Below are 27,269 nucleotides of genomic sequence, written 5' to 3' on the forward strand. Positions count from 1 at the left end.
GCAGGCCTGTGCAGGCCCAGAACCTAGGTTGGGCAGTTCAAGCTACCCTTTTTCCATGGCCAAACTGGGATCATATTGAGAATATATTTTTTCCAGGTGACTGATTTCCAATTTATGGAATTGAACTAACTTACTGAGAGTGGAGGTGACTCACAGAGTTAAAGTACAGAAGGAGCAATCCAGAATGTCCACAAAAACTTGCTGTCACCCCAGGGCTTTAAAAGCTCAGCAGCTAGAGAAGCAATGTAGTATTTGGTTATTCTCATGCTTAGGTCTAGTCATTCATTATAAGCTGAACATGACACAAAAAGAATCATCTGTGTCAATATAGAAGCTAGTTGTAACTAGATTCACCCCACACTATCACATCACTACCGTATTTGAGGTTCTCAGTTACTATCTAAGAACCTGGAAGAGGCCTGGGTCTTGCTACACATACTCATGATTTATGTCTTCATGACACTGTGTGCTTTGTTCTGTTGATGCTACCATTGGCATACAACACCTTGGATACTTTGTGCTGACATCTGTGACCTTAGACAATAGTTCATGTCATGCCTAACCTGAATAAACTGTCCTTAGAGTACAATGTGGTATGAGGGGCCTTCTTTTCCTATGAGATAGCAAAACATTTCCAGTCTTCAGTCAAGTCTGTCAGCCATTGTCCAGTGCCTGTCTTGAGATGTCCACATTTTCAGCTGAGAGTCTTCATCCAGGCTGCTCTGTAACTTTGTAGAAGATTAATAGGGTTCCAGCCCTAGGATTTAATTCAGTGTGACTGTACTTGCCGAACATTCTCAAAGCCCTCTGATCTACCCTAGCCCTCTGTGCTTTAGAGAAAAAAAAAATAAAGAACGACATTGCACTTGAAATTTCTCCCCCAACAAAAGGAGAGCCTGCATAGGGCCTTTAAGTAACTCTAAGCCCCAGCTTCCCCACAGCTCCCTCCATTGATTCCATTATTGATCTGTTTTCATTATTGCTCACTTTATTTTTGGTGTGCAAAGAATGTGCACCATGTCAGTAAAGTGTGTGTGTGTGTGTGTGTGTGTGTGTGTGTGTGTGTGTGTGTGTATGTATAGGGAAGGGTCCATAGTAGAAACTGTCGAGGTGCATGCAGACTCATGTTACTACTGCCCCATGGCACCTTGCAGGGAGCAATGAAATGGTGGCTACTTTAATAAAGCCTAAACAGGGCTGTGCATGGTTTGCAGTGAGATTGTGATGTCATCCCCACTGGAGAGAGCAGCAAAAGCTTCATTTATTACATGCTACTTTTACAAGGTGAGGCAAAGCCTCATCTTATAGAGTGTCTGATAGGATTTGACAGCAGGAAGTTAATTCAAGGCTCAAATCAAATCAATAATTACAAACAAAGAGAAAAATACAAAGAGTCAAGGGAACCACGAGCTGTGTGTTGGTTTTTTGTTTGTTTGTTTGTTTGCTTGCTTGCTTTTTTTTTTTTTTTGGTTCCTTTTTTTTTTTTTTTTTTTTTTTTTTTTTTTTTTTTTGTTGAGAAGGTCCATCAGAGAGACAACCTCTTCCTCAAACAAATTATACACCAGAGAGACAATACCTAAACTGACAAAATTAGAAATAAATGGGGGATATAACAATAGACAACCAACAAATTCAACAATCCTCCCTGGTTTGAGTGCCCTGGGGAAGTTGGGAAGCCACTTTTCCCTATCCTGTGTGACTTTCCCTGTATAGTGAGCTCTCCTGCAGGAGATGCTTTCACATGCTTCTTTAAAAGCACCTGTTCCTCAGGTCCAGATCAGCTGTGAAAACAGGCTTCTTCAAGATAGTGTGAGAGCTACCCCTCCCAGCTCAGAGCTGCAACTCCATAGGATCCTCCACTCCCAGTGCTGTGTAGGTCCCATGGAGAAGTCAGAGCAAAGTGCCCCTTCTGAGAAGTGACTTAGAACAGAAGGTTCAGAAGTGACAATCAACCCCCAAGTGCTTCTTCCAGGAGAAAGCAACCAGCTCTTCTTATGAAACAGTGTAGGCTCCCACATGACCCAGGTCTGTGACTGGGAAAGATTTTCTGGAGCTTAGTTGCCCAGTCACAGTGGGGCTACATTCTTGATCCATGCTCATTCCTACAACAAACGGTCCTCCCCCTCCCTCCCAGGCCTTCAGTTGAACCGAGGTCCTTCCAGGACCAACAGACCTGAGAGAACAGAGTGCATCTCAGGGGAGAGAAGAGGCCTGAATGATTTTAAATGGGAGAAAAACCCCATATCCGCCATCTAACAACGTTAGGGTTTGTGCATATGTGGACTTCAGAACCTTAAGGTCAGATTTTCTGATAACAGCTGCTGGGTGAAGCTGAAGTCTGCAGTGGGTGGGATTGTCCCAGGCAGGGAGGGGATCTGACTCTGCAGGCCTGGCCAGCTTCTTCATTCTCCTGAAACTAAGTGTTGGTTAGCTATAAATCTGAAGTGAGAGTTGGTTTTTGTCAACTCAAATGGATGAATTTCAAGTCTCACACACTATGTGAGACACACATTTACCCACAGGGGATTTGAACTCACTTCTATAGAAGTGACTGGGGCGAACAGAGGGAAAGCATTCTCACCTTTAGCATTCTGTCTGTATCAGAGACGACGGGGACTGGATTCCTGGACAGACATGTCCAAGCAGACACACCGTGTAATGGGGGAAAACTGAGGTAAGAAATGTCCTGGGGACAGTGATTTCAGATTGTGCCTTCAGCCAGGAATCTCTGTTGCCATTAAGCCAAGCAGCCTTGGGCCTCCTAAACTTGTCACTACGTCAGGGTGTCTCTGCTCTCACACCTGCATCAGGTCCTCCTCAGATGAAGGCTTCTCCAAATATATATATACATATATATATATATATATATATATGTATATATATATAAAGCAATGTTTCTCAACCTGTGGGGTGCAACCACTCACAAATTTATATCAGATATTATAACTTATAAGAGTAGCAATATTAGTTATGAAGTAGCAATGGAATAATTTTTGTGGTGGGGGTCACCACAGCATGAAGAGCTGTATTAAAGGGTTACATCATTAGGAGTGATTTGAGCCACTGCCATAGAAGCTGACACATGGGAGCAGACTCCTCATGTGAGTAGAGACCCATGGCAAGGGATACTGTGTCCTACCTTAGGACCCAGACGCAGAAACTACCCCAGGAGTCTGTGGGTCACCTTGTCTTAAATTCTCCCAGGGTCAAGAATAGCATTGATCATCTCAGCAGAGTCAGCTTGCACAGCCACATCAGGCCCATGGCTTCCCTTTACAGAGAAGGATGTGGGTCTGAGTGACAGACAGTGAGACTGAGGGGACCCTGATACTCATTTGCTTTGAGCTGTGGTTTCTTCACCTGTAAAATGGACGTGTTTCTGCTGAATTGGGTTGTTGTGGAGATTAACAGAACATACAACCTGCTCAGTGTCTGCCTGGCATGGACACCTGCTGGTTAAATGGAAGCTCTCGATGGTGATGCATTTAAAAGTAGAATCTCGAGCCCCATAGTGTTAGATGTCAGGTGACATACAGGGGTTGTAAGGGTTTTGTGATTCCAAGAGAGCCTTGAATTAAAACCAAAGCATCTTGTTTTAAATTAAAAAAAATCAAGTATAAAGTGCCAATATGAAATAATCATAAACAGAAATGAGCTAATTCCTGGAAGTCATTTAGTTTTACATTTTCTGCTTCTATTTTCAAGGCATCTTGAGTAGCACAGTACGAGATCCTAAAGCCTTCTCTTATGGTGCTACCCATTCTTTCCTGTCTCCTTGAGGACTTCTCAGGTGACTTAAGAAAACCTGATTTCCTTTCAGATTGTCCCCAGCTGCTGTGATCTCTCTGTCCATGGGCATTGCCAAAAGCTGCAGAGCCAATGTGTTGTTTTACAACACAAAATTTCCAGACATCAATTTTACCAATGAAGTCTCAGGAGTCAGATGCTGTATTTAAGTGAAGCTCCCAACTGTCCTTCCTAATTCACTGTTCCCCCAGAAGAAGAGCATTGTAGCTCCCTCTGCACGCTTTCTTAAAAATCCTTCAACTCAAAGACTTTCCATTGCCCTAGTTATCTTAATTTCCTATCAAGTTGTGCCTTGATCTGCTCTAGACCTAAGTGCCCTTTAGCTTTGCAGTAAAGGTGTGAGGTAGGTGAGCTGAACAGTAATAAAGTCCATGTTCACAGTAAACAAAGAGCTCTTGCATTAAATGTCTGTGCCCTGGCGATGCTATACCACACAATAGTTTTTCATTAAATAATACATTCAGGGAGATCACAGTGTGATCAAATATTTTGTAACATAACTTAGTAATGTTCTCTCTATTACATAAGTCAAGTACTATCCTGTGTATTCTGGTCTTTTTCTGTCATGTCTGTGTTCATCACCATGGGAATCCCAAGGAACATCATTCCTGGGCTTTTGAAACTGTTGCATACAGTCAACCGGGGACCAAAACCACCCAGGAGACTACTGATACTTGACACACATAAAGTCACCTCCCTATTTTCATATACTTTATGGCAAGAAGTCACCATTCCTGACCATGTCTCATTATCCAACATGCTACTAAATGGAAGAGTTGGGGTCAAGGAGGTCACCAACAAAGCACAAAACACCCATCTCAGATAAATATCTATGCTTTATTGAATTCAAACATCCATGGATTTCAGGACACAATTAAAAGTCCAAACATAAGGATAAGAGACATAGAAGAGAATTGAGATTTCCAGTTCATAGGTCCAGTAAACATCTTCAACAAATCATAGCAGAAAACTTCCATAAGGTAAAGAAATAAAAGGCCATAAAGGTACAGCAAGCCTACAGAACGCAAATTAATTTAACCAGAAAAATTTCCTCCATTCACATAATAATTAAAACACTAAATGCACAGATAAAAGAAAGAATATTATACGGGGTAAGGTATAAATATCCAGTAACAAATGAATTCAGACCTATCTGAATTACACCAGACTGCTCAACGGAGACTCAAAAAGCCAAAAATCCTGGACAGATGTAATGCAGACCCAGGTTCTTATTCCCAGCATAATTCGCAATCACCACGAATGGAGAAACCAAGACATTTTATGACAAATACAAATTTAAACAATATTTTTTCTTTAAGAAAGCATAACCGAGGACAATAGGAGGAAAACTCCAAGACAATGAGCTAAACTATACCCAAGGAAAAAAAAACCAAGAAATTAATCACCTCACAATAATTTTTAAAAAAAGAGAGAGAAGCACACAAACATAATTTCACCTACAACCAGAAAAAGAGGAGAAAGCAGCAACCATTGGTCTTTAATATCTAACCAGACCCTCTGTCACCAATCCCCCAGCTCCTAGGGACAAAACTACCAGCCAAAGTGTATACAAGGATGGGTCTATGGTTCTAGGTAACTGTGTAGAAGAGGAGTGACTTACGTGGCATCCATGTGGTAGGAGGCCATTGACTACCCTGAGGCCTGTTGCCCCACCAAAAGGAGATCCTAGAGGTGTGAGGTGGGAATGGGTATGTGTGGGTGGGGGAACACTGTCATATAGGCAAAGCTGAGCAGAAATGGGATGTAAGATTTGATGAGGGGAGTCTGGAGAGCGGGAAAACATTTGAAATATAAATAAATAAAATAACCAATTAATAAAAAAAATAACCGAAAATAAAATAGAAAGTGAAAAGGTAAAAGAAAACTGACACCAAAACAAAACTAAAGAAATCCCTGAAGTATATTGGTCTAATTCTGCTTGTATTTAATGGTAATTTGTGGAACTCAAGACTGGTTAACCCCAAAGAAGCTGACCCTGCTCCCAGTTAACTGTGATTATAAAGAAGCCAACAGCCAACAGCTGCACAGCAGAGAGATGGGGGAGGGGAGCTTTGAGGGCTTTACTAGAGAGGATCATGAGGAGGGAAGAAGGAGGAAGAAGCTGCCAGAGAATAAAGGAAGAAAATGTGTGATGGAGAGGAGAGAGGAAGAGTACAACAGCCATGGTTAAGGGAGAGGAGAGCCTGGTCCTGAGGGGTGTCCAAGGGGAACAAAGAGCAGCCAAGATGCTACACAGTCAGTAAGAGTTGAGCGGTATTGTTTGGAAAGTATCTGATACCATGGAGGGCAGGCAGCTGCCCAGCTACTGTGCTGATTAGGGCATAGTATACATAAATTTAACACAATGTGTATAACCAGTAAGACAGCTCTGTAGAGGATCCTAAAAGGATTACTTTAGTTTGAAGGGAAGGATAAAATACCAGAGGAAACAGGAAATATCTTAATAAAACTATGACAGTCAATCAAAAGAAGCCAATAAAAACCACAAAAATTAACAAAATGAGAACATTTGACATATACGTTTAAATAATATTTGCACGTCACTAAACTCAATTCCCCAGTGTACAGACATACATTTAGCCAGAAAGGGGATCACCATCATGAGAGATGTAGAGGATATACTAGGGAAACAGACCTAAGACACAGGTCCCTATAGCAATTCTATGCAGTTTCTCTATCAATAAAAACCAACAAGCTCTAGAGGTAAATGTCTGTGTTAGTGCTGACCTCCACCACCAGACATATATTTTCTTTCAAGTAAATAACAAAATCATGGGGCTTACAATGTAATCTAATATCCTGAAACATGAGTTTGCAGTGTTCCCTACACTTTTTAAATCAAGTCTGACTACTATTTTGGTTGTTTCCAATCCTGTCTGAGTGCATCATCAAGGGAATCCCAAGGGAAATCAGAAATGGGTTCTTGAAGCTGTTGCACAGGGCCAATATAGACCTAAGTACCACAGAAGAAACCTTGATTCTTATCACAAGGGACCATTCACCATCCCTCTTGTCACATAAATTATGGCAAGATGTCACCACTCCTGACCTTAGCTTCTTCTCCTAAAAGCTGCTGAAGGGAAGATTTGGTGTCAAGGGGTCTGGATTCAAACCACACCAACACTGAATTCATTTAAATAGGTGTAGTTCATTGAATGCACACACCAATACAGTTCAACCAGAGCAACAGCTCACAACTGTGTACTGGACATTGCTAGGCCCAGCTCATTGCAAGATCCACATGGGCTCACGCACAAGTGCTGGAAATGCTGCTATCTATGGCCCTGACTCAGGCCATTTTACACATAATTGTTCTTATTTTCCTGGATTCTAATGGGTCCTACGTGAAACTCATAGTTGGGGAACTTGTTAAAATTAACAAACCTCATAACATACAGAACATAACAGGGTATGTGACCAGCACCACACAGTTCAATGTCAGATTTTTTTGTTTTCCTTAGTTTGTTTCTTGGCATCCATGATGTGGAGGCATATTACAGAACAATAGGAAAGAGCTGGCTGCTGTGTAACAAATTTGCTGCTATTAAGGTAGGTACGGGGGCAAGACCTCAGCAGTAGCCCTTAAGATGGGAAGGAGATGATGTGTTTGATAACTGAAAGGAACTGCCTCAGCTGTGTTTCTCTACCTGCTCAGTGCCCTTTCAACATCACTCTGTCCCTGAAGAGGAACTCAAGGTCTGCCCCCTGCTGCCTGTGAGCCAGGACTAGGCACAGAAAGGTAAGGCCACAGTGCTGGTTTCCAATCCCTCAGTAATGCTGGATTTCCAATAGCGTACTTGTATACACAAATACAGTGCGGTAAGATACAATAGATACTAATCATTTCTCCCATAGGGCAGCAGTTGATTGACTACAACTAATTCTATTTAAGAAAAGAGAAAGAAACCTGGCTCTTGTGGAAATATACAAAGAAATATCTATGGTGGTGGGGAATGAATTCTGCCATGGACTGAACTCAGAAAGGTGGGGTTGGGAGAAAGCTGCATGGTTAAATAGCCCACCAGGTTCACATTGTGTCAACTTGATTTAATCTAAGGACAAAGAAGTGGAGTATCTCTGATGGCATTCTTCTAATCCCTCGAAAGGATCCCTGAGGATTGGCCTCAGTTCTTCACACTTCTTGATGGGGCAACAACACTCAAGGACGCTTGATTGTCATAGGCACAGTATTATGCTACATATACAGAGTAGAAAATACTAAGATGTTCAGATGGTGGTATCCATTTGTATGCACTCTTAATGTGGACCTAAGGAAAGAGAGATCAAGGTCCTTAGAATAGAAAGATCAGTTCCAGTTTTTTTTCTACCATTCCAAACTGAACGGCTGGTAGGGAGAGAATGGTAGATAATCGAGAATTAGTAGATGATGCTTTGAATGAAGTGTGGGTTTCTGTGCTGGTTTTAGACAGGATCTCAAGTATCACATGTTGCCCTCTCCCTGGCTGGCCAGGTTCACTCTGAGCTCAGATGAACCTCTTTCCACTTTCCAATACATAGGCTTACAAGAGTGGCCTCCAAGGACTGTGAGGACAGCATTAGCCTTTGACAGTTGAGGTGTGTAACCCACAACTATAGTTTTAGCCACGTTTTCCCATGTCTATCAGCTATTTCAGATTGTTGCTGTTAGATGCCTGACAATCAAGGACGCAGAAAAATACCCTGATAGAGAGCAAGGACATGGTGATCACATCCTTGCCTCTTCTGTATGTTCTGGATGAGGTTTGTTAAAATTCCAATATTGCAAAAATCTTTATATAGGGCCCATCACATTAAGGGTCACTATGCACTGTTCTATCTAAAATGGCCTAATCAGAACTGACTACCATATAACACTTCCTGCAATCTTCATATGAGAGAGAAGCTTGAGCTTTTTGTTTTGACTTTTTCTCTTCTCTTTCTTTCTTATTTTTTGCTATATAAGTTGCTATATGAATTTGCCCCCAAAATTTGAACTACGGAAGTGATCTATCAGTGTTAATGTGTGCATTCTATAAAGTATTCATTATTTACTATGATAGATGGTTTTGTGTTTGGTGGGGTGGCCATTTCCCAGTGTACAGGTGCTGGGACCTTGCTCTATCCACTTAATGGATAAGCACCATTTAGCCGTTTATGTGCATCCCCTATATCTCTTGACTATTTTATTTTTCTGATAGAAGCACATGATGTATCTTACTCAGGCCTGTGAGCATGCTCCTTTGGCAACATTGGTAAAGAGAAGAGAACCCCACAAGCAGCAAGGGTTCCCTTTACTCGTGGTCCCAATATTGTACTTTCCTCTGCCAACTGGTCTCCACACTTTTCCTAGCACCATAAAGACTTCAACTCTTTCTCCTAAGGAATATTCTGGCAATTGTCGATTGCTAAGCACATGACTTCATGAGTGTTCCCCTAACACACGCCCGTGTTGTAACCCACCATGCAGACTATTTCTTGATGTGATATAAAGCACCTGTACAGAATGAGACAGGAGAACTTTTGACTGCATATTCAAGCTGGTGTGAAATCTCAGGAAGTTTTAATGGCTAACATTGGTGAAGGAGGACAATTTGATGAGACATTTTTTGGGAAAGATTTGAAAGGAAACATTCATTTAGATGCATAGGAATTACTAAGGTTTTTTATAATCAAGCCTTGAGGAAAATTTGGCTTTGGAAGCAAGAGATGCTCAGTGGCTCTGCCCCAGGAAAGGCTCCTGGAAAGGGCACCTCTGCTTATGCTCAGTACAGGGAGAACATTAGCAGGAGGCAAAGTCTGCTCCCCATGACATCAGCTGTCCCTTCTTGGACATTCTATTGTCTCCTAGAGAGTTCTGGCATCCTCTGTGATGTCACTAGTGTTGTAGTGACAACCAGTGCCCTAGTTTCTCTCAGTCTGAGTCTGGCGGTTACAAGCTAAGACATGTTTTCCCGTCTTCGCAAGCTTTTTGGGAGGGGGAACGTCGATTCTGGAGAGACTAGAGTGAAGGAGTCTGGCCTTTCGTCTCAAAGTAATGATGGAGAAAGACAGCACTTCTGGGGAATGTGGAGTAAGTTCTGGGCAGTGTATTTTGAGCTTCCTGCCAGGGGGGCTGCAGGTTTAAGCTGACCTTTCTAGCAATGGGCCACAGCAACTGGAGCACATAAAAATAAAAATTGAATTCTATCTCTTGACTCTTAAGACCATCTTTCTTACTCAAGGGTTCTGTCCCTTCCTGTGGACCTAGAACTGACAGCTACAGATGGATCTCTGCATGTTCCATGGAGCCTGGGCTAATAAGTGAATTCAAAGTCACCAAGGTGTACCCAGTGTGACAGTGTCTTTTGTGTGGATAATGTGGCTGTTTCTCGGACACACACTTTATGATGTAATCACTGACATGCTTTACCCAAATGTTAGGGTCCTTGTGGTTCTTCTGAGAGAGCAGCAGATGCTCTACCCTGTGAGTCATCACCACAGCTCCTGCAGGTGGCTTTTGTTATTCCACAGGAGGTGCTGTATTAGGTGGACAAGATCACCTATGATTAAATAGAGAGATCTCAGGAGATGTGTATTCACAGGGAACTTACTGAGCTGTGCGTGCTCAACGTGTTAGGTTGCCAGGCATCCCTACAGGGCTCTGGTATTCCCACTGCTCAGTGTGGGTCAGGATCATCCTTCAGCATCACTTAGTGTCCATAGTAGAGCAGATCTTTCACCTAATATCAATGATGACCATATGTATTATACACATCTGATAAAATACAGAATAGAAACTAGCTTCTTGTAGGCCAGATTGGCATAATCAGTTTTTTGATTGTTAGCAAGAAAATTATTTTAATCTAAGCAGTTTAGGGAGGAACCTCCAGAGCATCCATAGTGAATGTAGCCTGCAGCTGTGAACAGAGGTTTCTGTTGGAGAGCAGGCCTGTGCAAGCCCAGAACCTAGGTGGGACAGTTCAAGCTACCCTTTTTCCATGGCCAATCTGGGATCGTATTGAGAATGTATTTTTTCCAGGTGACTGATTTCCAATTTATGGAATTGAACTAACTTACTGTGAGTGGAGGTGACTCAGAGAGTTAAAGTACAGAAGAACCAATCCAGTATGTCCACAAAAGCTTGCTGTCACCCCAGGGCTTTTAAAAGCTCAGCAGCTAGAGAAGCAATGTAGTATTTGGTTACTCTCATGCTTAGGTCTAGTCATTCATTATAAGCTGACCATGACACAAAAAGTGTCATCTGTGTCAAAACTAGTTGTAACTAGATTCACCCCACACTATCACATCACTACCGTATTTGAGGTTCTCAGTTACTATCTAAGAACCTGGAAGAGGCCTGGGTCTTGCTACACAAACTCATGATTTATGTCTTCATGACACTGTGTGCTTTGTTCTGTTAATGCTACCATTGGCATACAACACCTTGGATACTTTGTGCTGACATCTGTGACATGAGACAATAGTTCATGTCATCCTAACCTGAATAAACTGTCCTTAGAGTACAATGTAGTGGGAGGGTCGTTCTTTTCCTGTGAGATATCAAAACATTTCCAGTCTTCAGTCAAATCTGTCAGCCATTGTCCAGTGCCTGTCTTGAGATGTCCACCTTTTCAGCTGAGAGTCTTCATCCAGGCTGCTCTGTAATTCTGTAGAAGATTAATAGGGTTCCAGCCCTAGGATTTAATTCATTGTGACTGCACTTGCCGAACATGCTCAAAGCCCTGAGATCCACCCTAGCCCTCTGTGCTTTAGAGAAAGAAAATAAAGAACCACATTGCACTTGAAGTTTCTCCTCCAACAGAAGGAGAGCCTGCACAGGGCCTTTAAGTAACTCTAAGCCCAGGCTTCCGCCCACAGCTCCCTCCATCAATTCCATGTTTGGTGTGTTTTCACTACTACTCACTTTCTTCTGTGTGCAAAGAATGTGCACCATGTCAGTAAAGTGTGTGTATGTGTGTGTGTGTGTGTGTGTGTGTGTGTGTGTGTGTGTGTGTGTGTGTGTGTGTGTTTGGTCCCTAGTGAAAACTGTCGAGATACATGCAGACTCATGCTACTGCTGTCCCATGGTACCTTGCAGGGAACCCTGAAATGGTGGCTACTTTAATACAGTCTAAACCGGGTGTGCATGGTTTCTGTAAGGTCACCACTACAGAGAGCAGGAAAAGCTTCAGTAGTCACATGGATGTGATCAATCAGTGTTAGTCATGCCCTTCCAGCATGGTAGACTGCAGGTTGTCTGTCCCCATCACTTTGCTCTCCTGTGCCCAAACAATGCCAAGGTCAGGGCCGTTGAGCCGTGAGGCAGAGGCTCACCACCCTCAGTGCTGCCTACGACCCCTAAGACTGTCTCTTTCGGGTGTGTGCGTGCTGGACACTCATGGATCCTGAGATCTCCGCAGCTGAGGTGAAACAGTACCGGAGCCATTGCAATGTGGGCACATATTTGGTTGTGGAGCTGGGCCACTCTTTGACTTTTGTTGAGTGGAGAGACAACTGTTGGCTGAGCCTTTGGTGAACCGGATGGCCCCTGGCCACGTCAGCAGTCAGCAGTATCAAAGCTGAGCAACCAGTGTTTTATGTTCCATTTTGTCATCGCTGATCAGTGTTCTGATGCCACAGCACATGGCTGGTCTCAGTCTCCCCATGTGGCCACAATGCCTAATTGATATTGCCTCCACTTCCCAAGTGCCACTGGGATTTCTGTAGAACCCCTAAGACAGCAGCAAGCAGGAGCTCCTGACTATTCCCTCCCTGCTCTCTGGATCTGCAAGTCATTCTGTGTACCTATGGCTATTCCCTCATAAACCCTTGATGCCATGATACCTTAATAAACACTTGAATCATGCCCTGATGGCCAGTTTTCAACTGCTACCTGACACCATCTATAATCGCCTGGGAAATGAGGGACAGTCTGGATCAGACTGGCCTTTGAGCATGACTATGCGTGACTGTCTTCGTTGCTGTGGGAGATGCCAGACAGCCTCTTTTCTGATCCTAGAGTCCCTATACCCAGCCACTTGTCCCCTCTACAGCCAGACCCTACTTCTGCTCCTAGGCACTGTCTTGGACTTCCTTCCCTCAGGTGGCTTCTCTCCTTTGGTTGCTACAGAAACCTGTTATGAGGACAGGAACAGGGAGTTAAGAGTTCAAAGCCATCTTCCCAGTGATGTTCTTTCTCAGAGGTCAGTGGGACACTTAAAGAGTTTTGTGTATACATTTTATTAAGCAAGGGACAATCATGCATCAGACACAGGAAACTAACAGCACATCTACCGGACCTCCTTCAACACCTGGGCATCTCTTCTAGCCTGTGCTTCTGTGTGCTGAAACCTGGGGACCAACTTCCTGTGGGGTTTCCCAGGATGACTATGCACACTACTACACTGACGTAAATCCTCAAAACTCACAAACAGCAACAGGACCGACCGCCACAGGAACGGTTCTCCATCAACAGATACCACAGACCAGCAAGCAGAAGCATGGGAGGGTGGTGCTGTGGTTCACACACTTCTCTTTCCTCACTAGGGCAGGTGACCTGCTGAAGAAAACAAGGAGGCAGCAGGATGGAAGAGGAAAACTAAAACCCAGTCCTTGCATTAAACACTCAAGCATATTCAAACTAGAAGAGAGAAGTTTGCCAAGAATGAGGGCCACTTTGGGCATCCATCATCAATAGCCCTGGCTGTCTAGGCCAGCATCAGATCCAGCAGTCTCCAGGCAGGTGTCAGCCAGGCCCTCAAGGGCACTAAGAGCATTAACCATGAAGAATAGAACAAGATCTCTGCCTCTTGCCTGCCTGACAGCCAAGCATGTGTATGCCCTGGCAATGCTCACGCTGGGACCCCTGCTAGATATTAAGGTATAGAGACCTGATAGTTGATTAGGACCCTGTTCGAAAAGGAAGACACCAGATATTTCCCTCTGGCATCCATATGTGCATGCATGGTTGTACAAGCTGGTAGAATCTCTCTCTCTCTCTCTCTCTCTCTCTCTCTCTCTCTCTCTCTCTCTCTCTCACACACACACACACACACACACACACACACACACACACACACACATTCAAAGTTTTGAAGAACAGCAGAAGAATCTCTGGGACTCTAAGCCTGACCAGCCTAATCTGTGAGCCACAGCTTCTGTGTGAGAGCTCCTTTGTGTGAGAGGCATAGGGTGACTGAGGAAGGTTGCTGGTGTCCATCCCTGGCCTGCATGTGCATGCATACAGAGACATGGACACATGCACATGCTGAGTACCCCTCATCCAATCCTGAAATCTGAAAACACTGAATTTCAAATCCAGGCATTCTCCTAACCTACACCTTCCCTCAGGAATTGGAGATGAGGCTTTGCAAGAATTCTCAACCAGTGAGACTGGCCCAGACCTTCTGAGATCCATTCTGCCCCAGGAGAACACAGCAGGTGTTATCAGGACAACTCAGAAACTCAAAACTCCAGCCTGATGCAGGGACCGCCTGCTGGGTTAGGAGAAGACTCAGCATCAGGTTCCTGAATGAAAACATCACCTCTGAACACACGGGGTCGCTGTGGCTATGCCTTCAAGGCAACTTCAGCAGCAGCTTAAATAGACTAGGGATGACTATGGGAATCTGCCTGCAGGGTGATGTGAGAATCCTTTTGCTAAGGCTTGGTCGCTAGATGTTGCCACAGAAACCCTTGAACTCTTCTTGGAGTACAGTCCAGGCAGAGGCTGAACACAAAACATTCTGATTATGAACTGAGTTTAACAGATAATCCGGAACCTGAAGGCCACAGGCCCAAAGGTCTGCACTGCAGGGGTGAGGCATCACTGCAGGGATGACCACACACTGCAGGGCTGAGGTGTCACTCAGGGGATGACCACACACTGCAGGGGTGAGGTGTCACTGCAGGGATGACCACACACTGCAGGGATGACCACACACTGCAGGGGTGAGGTGTCACTGCAGGGATGACCACACACTGCAGGGGTGAGGTGTCACTGCAGGGATTACACACATTGCAGGGGTGAGGTGTCCCTGCAGGGATGACCAGGAAACTGATTGAGCTCCTCAGGGCACTCCCTGTCCTGAATGTGCTTCCTTCTAGGTGAGCACTGCAGCTTTCAGGGAGCTGGAGGCCTGTGTGGGCAGCAGTAGAAACTGCTAGCCTTGTTATTCACAGCTGAAACTATCACACAGGGCATTCCAGAAGTGACCACCACCAAAGTGGGGCCTTTCACAGCATTCTGGGTAGGATGGCACAAAGCCCCATGACAATTTTGCCTGTGATCCATACCAAATGTCTGCTGTCAGTGCCTGTCTCTTAGGAGCCACCTGGATGATTCAGGGGATGGTCCTGAAGAAAAGGCTTGGCAAAATTGAGGTCTTCAAAGCCAGAGGAGCAGTGAGGAGGTGCAGGGGCCATAGACCATGGAGACCGATATATGCTGATGTTAGACTACCCAGACTCATCCCTGTGTCCAAGTCTGGATGTCACAGAGGCACCTGGCAAAGGTCCCAACAGTGTCCTTCAGGATTCAGCTGTCTCCCTACTTGCCCTCCACCTAACCCACTTCCTGTGGTTCTGGGAGTCAAGGACTTCATCACCTTTTTCATTTTCTTGTCATATTGCAGGTACTGTGACTCGACCACTCTTCCTCCTGCAGGAGACACATCGTTTGTCACAGAACAGGACTGCTGCACCAGGAAGACCCATAGCATAACCAGGACGCTACAATGAAAAGCAGGCCTGGCCCTTCATGCTGAATGACAGGAAAAGCACCCGGCCTTCTCTTTGTTGCAGACTGGATTCCTCAGCCTTCCTGTTATAAACAGGGCACTAGTACCCTTCACAGGATACTTAGTGTGTATAAGACATTTATAGAATTCATCTTGTATATAGGCCATTGGGCTAGGAGCCAGCATCAAGGCATCAAGTAGGAGGAAATACAGAAACATTCTAGGAAGGGACAGCCAGGGGCCAGTGGGATGGCTCAGTGATTAAGGACCAGAGTTCAGATCCCAGCACATGGATGTTCACAGTCATCTGCAGAATCAGATCTAGGGGGTCCCATGACCTCCCCAGCTCCCAAGCAGCTACATGTGTGCGTCTTAGACACTTCTCACTCACCGTGAAACAACCTAAGCCACAAAACATCCCACACCTTCTTGGATGGGCCCATCCCTGGGGGAGTCTTGTGTGTTCTGGGCTTCAACTCTAGGAAGGCTTGGCCTTGTTTTATAAGATGTCTTATTCCTTATTTCAGCAGAGAGAAAAAAAAATCCAGTCCTGGAACCCTAGAAGACACTGCCATGATGTCACTGCTGTGCTGGCATAGGCTTAGAGATATCTCCATGATCCATCCGAGTCACCTAGAGCTCAGGGAATGATGGAAAAGTCCATGTGAGTTCGCCCAGAGCTTGCAACCATGAGAAAGCTTGGAAAACACAGGGCACATGTGGTGTTTGATCCTGGGTCAGTTCAACCCTCTTGAGCCTGCAGCTAAGACAAACAGTTACACTGGCCTGAGTGCACAGGCCAGATCTCAGAACCTGTTTGCCAGCCATGGAACACTCTGGATTCCTCCTCTCAGCTGGACCTTCTTCCTCTACACCTCATCCACCCAAGCTTCTCAAGAAGTGAAGCTACCAGGTTAATACAACCACAAACTGAAGGCAGCAAGAGCCTTCAGCCGCCCTGTGGCAGTAAGGTCAGTCCATAGGTCTCCTGTCCCTGCACTGTCAGTACCTGTGAGAGCCATGGCCACCTATTCCCTTCAGAGGTGAGGACAATTATACCCACAACCTTGCTTTCAACAAATCCTGCCTTGGCCACAGGTGGGACCCTCATGAGACTCAATCTGATGCAGGCCTCCTCAGACACTTTGGCTTCCTTTCTGGCTGCTGGAGCTTGGGCCCTCTGGCCTGGCCTAATGTAGGATCAGCAACATCCAACTCTGTCGGGCCTCAGACATCCCACATTGGGGGCCCTGCTTCACTCCTAGGTGCATCCTTTTCCCACATCTCTTCAGTCTCTCCCTCATCCCTAATTCCCCTTGCCTCTCAGGCCCAGCCCTTCAGTCTCTGATGGAGACTGTCCTGGAGGGACAGGAGCCCCTCCCCTGAGATACTCTCCCACTCCATGCTGCTGGGCTCTGACAACTCTGCCCTTGGGCTGACTCATCTCTACAGGCACAGCCTGCTGCTCCCCTGCCCCTGCAACCCACTTCCTAGCTCTGCTTCACACAAACACTCTGAGATCTCTACACTGGCTTCCCATTCTATTTTGCTCCCTCTCTGTCCTCCAGAAGTTCTGCTGCTCTCTCTCACCACAGCAGGACCCACTAAGACACTGCTCCTGACCCCAGCAGCCACCAGCAGCCCAGGTCATGGGGCTACTAACAGCTTTGGCCCAGGACTCAGGGCTCCTTCCTTCTTCAGTATCGAGTCCAGGCTGAGACCATCTGGCCTGCTGCTGGGTCCTTGAAACCCTCAGTCTCACAGCCTCTGGGCACTCTGAGCCCTAGTCCTTATGGCTAACAAGTAGCTGCCCAGTCAAGCAACATGGGCCTCACTGGCTTCCTGGTGTGCCATGATGCTTTCCCTGCATGGCCGGGGATGACTGCATGCTAGGATTATGTCTGGAACTAGACCTGCAGGTAACACCTGATGGGTTGGCCAGGCTGTCCTCCTACTCCTGTTCTCAGGAGATTCTCTTGACTAAGCCTCCCAAGTGCTGGGATGAGAAGTATGTGCCACCATGCCACATTCTGATTATAAACTGAGTTTAACAGATAATCCGGAACCTGAAGGCCACAGGAACAAAGGCCTGCACTGCAGGGATGAGGTGTCACTGCAGGGATGACCACACACTACAGGGGTGAGGTGTCACAGCAGGGATGACTACACACTGCAGGGGTGAGGTGTCACTGCGGGGATGACCACACACTGCAGGGGTGAGGTGTCACTCAGGGCATGACCACACACTGCAGGGGTGAGGTGTCACTGCAGGGATGACCACACACTGCAGAGGTGAGGTGTCCCTGCAGGGATGACCAGGAAGCTGACTGAGCTCCTCAGGGCTCTTCCTGTCCTGAATGTGCTTCCCTTCTAGGTGAGCACTGCAGCTTTCAGGGTGCTGGAGGCCTGTGTGGGCAGCAGTAGAAACTGCTAGCCTTGTTATTCAGAGCTGAAACTATCACACAGGACATTCCAGAAGTGACCACCACCAAAGTGGGGCCTTTCACAGCATTCTGGGTAGGATGGCACAAAGCCCCATGACAATTTCGCCTGTGATCCATACCAAATGTCTGCTGTCAGTGCCTGTCTCTTAGGAGCCACCTGGATGATTCAGGGGATGGTCCTGAAGAAAAGGCTTGGCAAAATTGAGGTCTCCAAAGCAAGAGGAGCAGTGAGGAGGTGCAGGGGCCATAGACCATGGAGACTGACATATGCTGATGCTAGACTACCCAGACTCATCCCTGTGTCCAAGCCTGGATGTCACAGTGGCACCTGGCAAAGGTCCCAACAGTGTCCTTCAGGATTCCACTGTCTCCCTACTTGCCCTCCACCTCACCCACTCCCAGTGGCTCTGGGAGTAAAGGACTTCATCACCTTTTTCGTTTTCTTGTCATATTGCAGGCACCATGACTCGACCACTCTTCCTCCTGCAGGAGACACATCGTTTGTCATAGGATACAACTGCTGTACCAGGAAGACCCATAGCATAACCAGGACCCTGCAGTGAAAAGCAGGCCTGGCCCTTCATGCTGAATGACAGGAAAAGCACTCGGCCTTCTATTTGCTGCAGACTGGATTCCTCAGCCTTCCTGTTAGGCACAGGGTGATAGTAACCTTCACAGGATACTTAGTGTTTATAAGACATTTATAGAATTCATCTGGTATGTAGGCCCTTGGACTAGGAGCTAGTATCAAGGCATCAAGTAGGAAAAAATACAGAAACATTCTAGAAAGGGACAGCCAGGGGCCAGTGGGATGGCTCAGTGATTGAGGACCAGAATTCAGATCCCAGCACGTGGATGTTCACAGTCATGTGCAGAATCAGATCTAGGGGGTCCTATGGCCTCTCCAGCTCCCAAGCAGCTACATGTGTGCATATTAGTCACTTCTCACTCACCGTGAAACAACCTAAGCCATAAAACATCCCACACCTTCTAAGATGGGCCCATCACTGGGGGAGTCTTGTGTGTTCTGGGCTTCAGCTCTAGGAAGGATTGGCGCTGTTTTATAGGATGTCTTATTCCTTATATCAGCAGAGAAAGAAAAAAAAAAAAGATCCAGTCCTGGAACCCTAGAGGATACTGCCATGATGTCACTGCTGTACTGGCATAGGTTTAGAGATCTCTCCATGATTCATCTGAGTCACCTAGAGCTCAGGGAATGATGGAAAAGTAACATGAGTCTACCCAGAGCTTGCAACCATGAGAAAGCTCGGAAAACACAGGACACTTGTGGTATTCTGATCCTGGGTCAATTCAAGCCTCTTGAGCCTGGAGCTAAGACAAACAGTTACACTGGCCTGAGTGCACAGGCCAGATCTCAGAGCCTGTTTGCCAACCATGGAACACTCTGGATTCCTCCTCTCAGCTGGACCTTGTTCCTCTACACCTCTTCTGCCCAAGCTTCTCAAGAAATGAAGCTACCAGGTTAATAGGACAACAAACTGAAGGCAGCAAGAGCCTTCAGCCGCCCAGTGTCAGTGACGTCTTTCTTTCTTTCTTTCTTTCTCTTTCTTTCTTTCTTTCTTTCTTTCTTTCTTTCTTTCTTCTCTCTCTCTCTCTCTCTCTCTCTCTCTCTCTCTCTCTCTCTCCCTCCCTCCCTCCCTCCCTCCCTCCCTCCCTTCCTTTCTTTCTTCCTTTCTTTCTTTCTCTTTCTCTGTTTTAATCTTGGAGACAGGGTTTCTTTTGTGTAGCTGATCTGGAACTGGCTCTGTAGAGGAAGCTGGCCTAGAATTCACAGAGATCTGTCTGCCTCTGCCTCCAAAGTGTTAGGATCAAAGGTATGTGCCACCACCACTGCTTATCCTTCTGTTTTAAAGGAAGAATGTAGCCCTACATGGCAGCGCGAGTTTAGTCCCAGGATGGACATTCTTTATCAGCAGGTCTCAGGGTAGAACTGGATATGTGACGCTGTGCTAAAGCACTGTCCAGAGTGGGCAGTGCAGCTTCTGAAGAGGAATGCAGGCCTGGCCTCCAGACCTCCACCTTCAAGGCCTCTCTTGAGAGCCTGATGCCCTGGCAAAAGAGACTCCATCTCTCCAGAGGACCTGTGCAGTCAAATGACACCTCAGTGATGAAAACTATCAGTCCCCAAAGGCATGCCACTAAGTAGAGATAGCCTCAGTCATGCACCTCTGCCCATCCCCAGTTCCTCATGTCAATAACTCAACCCTTTCATGAACTAGATGGCAAAACTTGAGGCAGGAGGATCAGTAGTTTACTGGCCAGTCTGGGCTCTATGAGATGCTCTCCCTGAAATCAGAGCCAGCAGGAAATTCAGTTTGAAAGCTCTTTGTAGCCCAGCTCAACGACCTGGTTCAGAGCCTGGGACCCCGCACGGTAGGATAAAGTAACTCCCATGCTTTTTCCTCCACCTTCAACACTCATGATTTGGAATGCACACCCCTACAATGAGATCAATACACATGGAATAAAAAATTAAACAGAAACATTAATGAAGACAATGCAGACACTTTTTAAAAAGGATCCTGGGAGCCCTCAGATTGCACTCTCCTTTCCTTTGTCTTGGGAACAGCACCTGCACCAGTGACTGGAGACTTCCTGCAAGAGAGAGAGGAGAGATGCACTGTTCATTCAGCTGGAGAGCTGTGCAAAGACCAGACATACCTGCCTTTTTCTGATAGTGGGAGCTGGGCCCAAGTGTGGGCTGTTCCTACTAGAGGCACCACAGGAAGAGGACCACCTTCCTCGAACCTTCCTGGAAGTCAGAGCACTGGCTATGGACGTCCCTCAATCCTCAGATGACACAATTCAGCGATGGCTCAGGGCCTCTTAGGACAGAGAGGGACCAGAGCTTCCCCCCAAAGCAAGATCCCTGTCTTATCTGACAGGTATGAGGGCTTAGGGATGGGACAGAGGATTTGACAAGGTTACATGTAGCACAGGGGCTAGGTTAGTAAGGCAATCAAAGAGGAAAGAGACCTGGAACATTCCTCATCTGTTCTTTTTGCTCTATTCGTAGGGATGAGGTGGCAGTGTGGGGTAGAGGACTAGGACACAGCACAGCCTTCTCTGCACATGGTGAGCTTTCTAGGCTGCCTGGTCACTGTGACCAGCATCTTTTCAACTGTGCCACTCTACTACCAAGGCTGACACAACTGGTGACCATGTAGCAATAGGACTTTACTGACTTAGGGACATCTGGAATCACACAATGATCATGTGTCACAGGAGAGGTTTTTTTTTTAAGAAAAGGATTTAACAAAATATTTATTTTGTCCATACTAGTACACTGTCTCTGTTTTCAGACACAACAGTAGAGGGTAGTAGATGAGATTAGAAATGGTTATGAGACACAGTGTGGTTGCTGGGGATTGAACTCAGATCCTCTGGAAGAGCAGTCAGTGGTCTTAACCACTGAGCCATCCCTCCAGCCCCAGTATATTGTATTTTCAATGTTGTTTGTTTTATTTCTTTTCTCACCTATGTCTGTATGGCGTTTCTGTGAATACAGGTACTCATGTGCCTGTGTAAAGGTCAGGGACAACCTGAGCACAGGTCCTCACCTTCTACCTCTGGTCCATGGCTGTGTATGCTAGGCTAGCCCTTCCCCTAATCCTAGAGACTGTCCACTTTAGGCTCCAGTCTCCCTGTCGGAAGGGCTGGATGACAGACACTACTGCATCCAGGTTCATGTGGCTTCTAGGGACCTAAACTGTTGTTGGGCTTGTTCAGATGAAAATAAACACCATTTCACAGCCCTGGCTGGGCCAGGCAGTGCACGGGTCTTTGCTGCTCTTGCAGAAGACTTGAGTTCAGTCTCCAGCACCAGGGTCAGGTGGCTCACAACCACCTGAGACTCCAGGTCCAGGGACTTCCAAGCTCTTCTGGATAAACCTTCTTGGCAAAAGCAGGGCTGGGAGCTGGAGGCTTCTGGTGTTGGCTTCTCCCTGCAGTAGGGGGCAAATCATGGGCATGTGAGGTAACATGGAACCCTGTAATTCTACAAAGTGCAGAAGCTCCTGATGTCCCTCATGGTGGCCCAGAGCCTGCTCACCAGACATGGAGGCTTCAGTAACATGGCCTTGTCCTGACCTGTGTGCACTGTGCATCCTCACTCTCTACTCCCTGCTTTTGGCGGTTGGAATCTCAGGTGTAGGAGACGCCTACCATAGGCCTCTTCTCTCAGCATTTCAGCATTTTACATTTTATGTAGTTTGTGGTCTTCCTGTGCCATGATATGCACATGGAGAGCAGAGGACACAATGTGGACTCAGTTCTCTGCTCTCATCCATGATCAAACTGAGGCCATGAGGCTGGGTGGCAGAGCCTTTACCTGCTGATCTGTACCCATTTGATCTTCACCAAGCATCCTTTGCTGTACACAGATATATCAGCCTGTGACCTCATCCTCCAGACTCTTATGAAGCAAACCCCATAGGTGTGGAGCTCCCACAGTTAGCCAGGGCTAAAGGGGAAGGCAGCAAGCCCTTTAGGAACTCTAGAAAAATGTCTATACTGGTACTAAACTCGTGCTGCCATGTAGGGCTACATTTTTACTTTAAAACAGAAGGATGTGTGGTGGTGGTGGCACAGGCCTTTGATCCTAATACTTGGGAGGCAGAGGCAGACACATCTCTGTGAATTCTAGGCCAGCTCCCTCTACAGCGCTAGTTCCAGGTTAGCTACACAAAAGAAACCCTGTTTCCAAGAGTAAAACAAAGAAAGATAAAGAAAGAAAGAAAGAAAGAAAGAAAGAAAGAAAGAAAGAAAGAAAGAAAGGAAGAAAGAAAGAAAGGAAGGAAGGAAGAAAGAAAGAGAGAAAGAAAGGAAGGAAGAAAGAGAGAGAGAAAGAAAGAAAGAAAGAAAGAAAGAAAGAAGGAAAGAAACAAAGAAAGAAAGAAAGAATTTATATTTTGTATACAATGAGATGCCTGCCTGTCTATGCCTGAACCATCATGTTAACTATAACTCTTGTCACATCTGCATTAATTCAAATACTGAAGGCCAAATGGTTAAATCTTAATGACAATACAATGGGGGGGGATGCTGAAGAGATGGGTGGTTTAGTGGCTAAGAGCAGAAGACCAGGGTTCAGTTCCCAGTGCCCACATGGTGGCTCCTATTAGCCTGTAATTGCAGTTCAATGGAATCGTTCTGGACTTCATGGGCACCAGACATACCACATGGTGCACAAGCATTTATTAGGTGAAACACTCAGGCCATAAAAATAAGTAAATAAAATATATGGTTAACAGACATTGTGATTCAGGAAGTTCTTAGTGGCTTTGGTTATCATTTCTCTCTCCTGGAGACCTGTCTTCCTCATGCTCAGCCTCCCTGGCTTCTAGGACAATTCCTAGCTCTGTGGAGCATGAAGTACTCAACTCCATAAGCCAAGCATTGCAAAGCCATCTGCACCTTCACTGCTACACCTTCACCATGGCTATGTCTAAAGGGAGAGACTTGGATCCCACAGATGTAAGGCCAAACCTGTTGGGCTATGTGAGCCCAGCCACCCAATAGTCAGATGTACTCCTGTCCTTGGCTATGGCATGAGGCTCTTAAGACAAATTAATCTGAAGGATCTCAACAGCTATGTTGTTAGACCTCTCATTGCTCTGCCCGACCTACAAGCTCCTTTACTGGCTCAAATTCACACCCGAACTCCTCTCCTGCCTCAGCCACCATCAGCTCTTCTATTCCTCTCCACCTGTGCTCTGAATAATCCACACTAAGGTGGACGTTAACCTCTCCATGGACCTCCAGACGTATGCTTGTGATTACTCTTCATTGGCTGTTTTGTATGGGTAGGCGGGTACTTCTAGTCTCATGCAGAACACTGCTCACACATTTTGGATCTTACAACACCCTCTTGATTGAGAATCCTGACTAATGACTGATTGGGCTTTCCATGCCTGAAGTCACCCTCTGTCTCCCAGTCCAAGATGAGAATCCCCAGCCTAACCCCATGGTGTCCAGTTTCATCTCAGAAGCTAGGCTCTGCACTAGCCCATATCATTTGGATCTCGGCCTCTAATTCTCTGTTAAATCGTTCCTCTCTTCTTTAAAACAAATTCATTTTGTTGTTTATTTTTTGAGACAGGGTTTCTCTGTTTGGCCCTGGCTATTCTGACATGCTCTCTGTAGATCAGACTTGTCAGGAAGCCAGATATCTGCCTGCCTCGGCCTCTTAAGCACTGGGATTACTGGATTGTGCCAGCATGCTTAATTAAAAATTAATTAGTGACAGTGCATGTTGGCACATGCCTTTAATACCGTCCGTTGGGAGGTAGAGGCATTGTGAGTTCCAGGACAGCCAGGGCTATATATTAACACCTTGTCTCAAAGAAAACAAGCCAAAAATGAAACAAAAATGTTGCAATATGGTCTTAGGTATGTAACTGAGACTGTTCTTGAACTCTGAATCCTCCCACTTTCACTCAGGTGCTAATCAGCAGACTTCTCTCTTGACTTTCACTGAGCACTCAGGGCTGCCAGGACTGTTACCTCTCCCAGTGTAACTCCTGACTCTCTCATCAGCATCATCACAAAACTCCTGCTAAGAATTAAGGAAACCTGAATTCTAAGGAACAGTCGGAGCTCCAGTATTTCCAAAGCTCACTCTAATACAGATGGATCCTATGCTGCAGTAAAATGGTCACAGCTGGAGGTCTTAATTCCAGGACTTGGGACAGAGGGGTTGGAGGATCTTGAATTCAAGGTTATTTTTATGTTACATTGTTGCTCAAAGCGAGTTGGGCTGCTACAAGATACCCTGTCTCAAAACTATACCAAACACACCTAAAATGAAACAGAGGAGTTTGAGTGGGCACAGATGGGAAAGCTCGGCACTTTATGGCTAAGCCACCTGCTGCCAGCACCAAAGTCCATGCACAGCCCCAATTCTGAGCTGTGTCTGGGATCCTGCTCAGGAGAATGCACCAAAGTAGCTCAGATCCAGGGCTTTTGGGCTAAGAGGAATTCAGGCAGTCACACTTTGGATGCCAGTTCTACAGCTCAACTGCCTGTCAGCCCAGGATCTGGTCTTAGTCATGGCTTGGCATCCCTAAATTCCTCCCAGCTGTGCTCCGAACTCACCCTGTGCCCCGTTCTGATGAATCTGCCATTCTCCATGGGAGTAGCCTCAAGAAGTCCCTCACATCTGAAGCACCACTCTGAGTGCACTAAATACTGCAGGGGAGGGGTATGTCCAGCAGAGCACCCACCCCTTTCAGCTGTAGAACATTTAGAGTTCTAGAGTGAGCACTGCTGTGCATTGTGGAACCTAAGCAGTATCCCAGGCTTGGCCTGGGAAGAGCCGTTGACACCCACACTTTCTGGGGTGACATTGTCTCCTGAGGATAGAGTCAGGTCAGGAGCAGCAACTGATGTTCATGAGAGACAAATTTTCTTCAGCACCTGCCCATGCTGGCCCTAGGATCTGGGCTTTTTGGGTGACATGAGTGCTGAGCCCCCCAGGTAGATGGGTTTTCAGGGGTCTGGTGGTTATTGTCACCAAAGGTATCCACAAGGATAAGTCATACTGTACTAATTCCCATATTAGATCCCTTCTCACGGGTCACAGAGGCCGTGCTGGGTCCTATATGTGGACCCAGGGCCTGCGCACTTTTGAGGAGACTGGTCAGGGTGCAGGCTTCATGACATTTTGTTTGAATTATTTTGGGGGATTTTATTTTTACTGTTGAGGACAAACCTAGGGCTGCCATGTGCTGGGAAAAGGCTTTGCCACAGCTGTAGATCATCCCTAATTATAAACTCCTAAATTCTCCATCATGGAACTTTCTAGGTCCCTCACATGATGCAACCTTTGGGGGATTCCTCACATAGAATCATGGGGTGGATTGCATCCCAAAGAGAGAAATGTTCCCCTGTGTCTGCCTGTGGCTGTGGTGATGAGAGTGCTGACCAGTGGATGGCAGGGCCCATGTGAAACCCTTTTGGTTTCCACTTGAGTGGAATCTTCACCATGCTTTTTTTTTTTTTTCTTGAAACACAGGTTGCCCTGGAACTTACAGTCTTCCATCACTCTGACTCATTTTCTCATGACTGGGCTCACAGGCTTAAATTACTATGCCCATCTTTGTTTTTTTTTTTTTTTTGTATTTATAAATCTTCTAAAAGCCAGAAGGATCTAGAATTTAAAATTTTGCAGTCCAAGGCATTTCCAACAGGGGATTCTTGACCTAGGAGTATCCAGACCAGTTTTTATTGTGTGGGTACTTCATTCCCATAACAGCTTATGTTTGACAAAGAGTTCCAAGGTGTGATGTCACTGGGCATCAGGCGGTGTCCCAAATAGCAGCACCAACTCAGGTTGTAATTTAGGCTGGAGAAACTTACTAGGACGCTGGTAATCCTAGCACCCTGGGGCCTCACATGTCCTTAGTCTGATCTAGCAATGAATCAACTGCTCTTGAGGGTGGATTGGAATTCTAGTCACTGTGAGGCAGGAGCATTAGGATCCTACAGCCACTCTGGGCTCCATAGGAAGACCCTGTTTCAATAGTAAAAGGGGTCACCTGCGAGTTCTTACTGTCTTCCCTGAGACCTTCCTGCTTGAGTTAGAATAGCTGTCTCACCAAGTTGAAGTAGAGGGCAGAATGTTGGTGCCTTCTATAGTGAGGACTAGTGACAGATAGTCTATGGAAATTCTAGAAAGATCTACAGGTATTTATGTCCTGTGCATGGGAATTGCTGGCTTCCCTGTGTCCTTTGCCTTTAATTTGCAGTCCATGGGGCACCTGGGAATGTCCCAAAACCAGGCTGCACACAGGGCTTATCCCATGATTCTCACTTGCACCCAGTGCCTGCCTGATAGTCATAAGTCTGACAGAGCCACTGTATGCTCTCCTGACACCTGCAGAGAGCAGTATATGGGACCCTACCATCCCCACACTGCCCATCAGTGTCTACAATGTCCCTATATGGCACTGAGATGGTCTAAGCTCCTTTCCGCCTATATGCTGCATCAGAATCTGACCATTCCTAATTTCCTCCTCTCACACCCACACTAGAAGCCCGGTACCCACACTAGCCCCAGCTGGCCTGTTGCCTACTGACATCTCATGGACTCTGTCCCAATCCCCTGCCCTGCCCTGCCCTGCCACAATCACCTGCCCTACCCTGCCCTGCCCCAATCCCCTGCCCAGCCCTGCCCTGCCCCAATCCCCTGCCCAGCCCTGCCCTGCCCTCACTCAGCTGACATTGTGGACATCTCAAGACAGTCACTGGACAATGGCTGACACACTTGTCTGAAGACTGG

General features: G+C 46.2%; 1 protein-coding gene across 1 annotated transcript in view; it reads right to left on the reverse strand.

Annotated features, from left to right (window-relative positions):
- The window catches only part of LOC147999291 (uncharacterized), a 166,504-nt gene that overhangs the window by 82,186 nt on the left and 57,049 nt on the right, over positions 1-27,269 (reverse strand). The gene's annotated exons all lie outside the window — the stretch shown is intronic.

This window comes from Rattus norvegicus, chromosome 19, assembly GCF_021556685.1.
Source record: "Rattus norvegicus strain SHRSP/BbbUtx chromosome 19, alternate assembly SHRSP_T2T, whole genome shotgun sequence".
Lineage (NCBI taxonomy): Eukaryota > Metazoa > Chordata > Mammalia > Rodentia > Muridae > Rattus > Rattus norvegicus.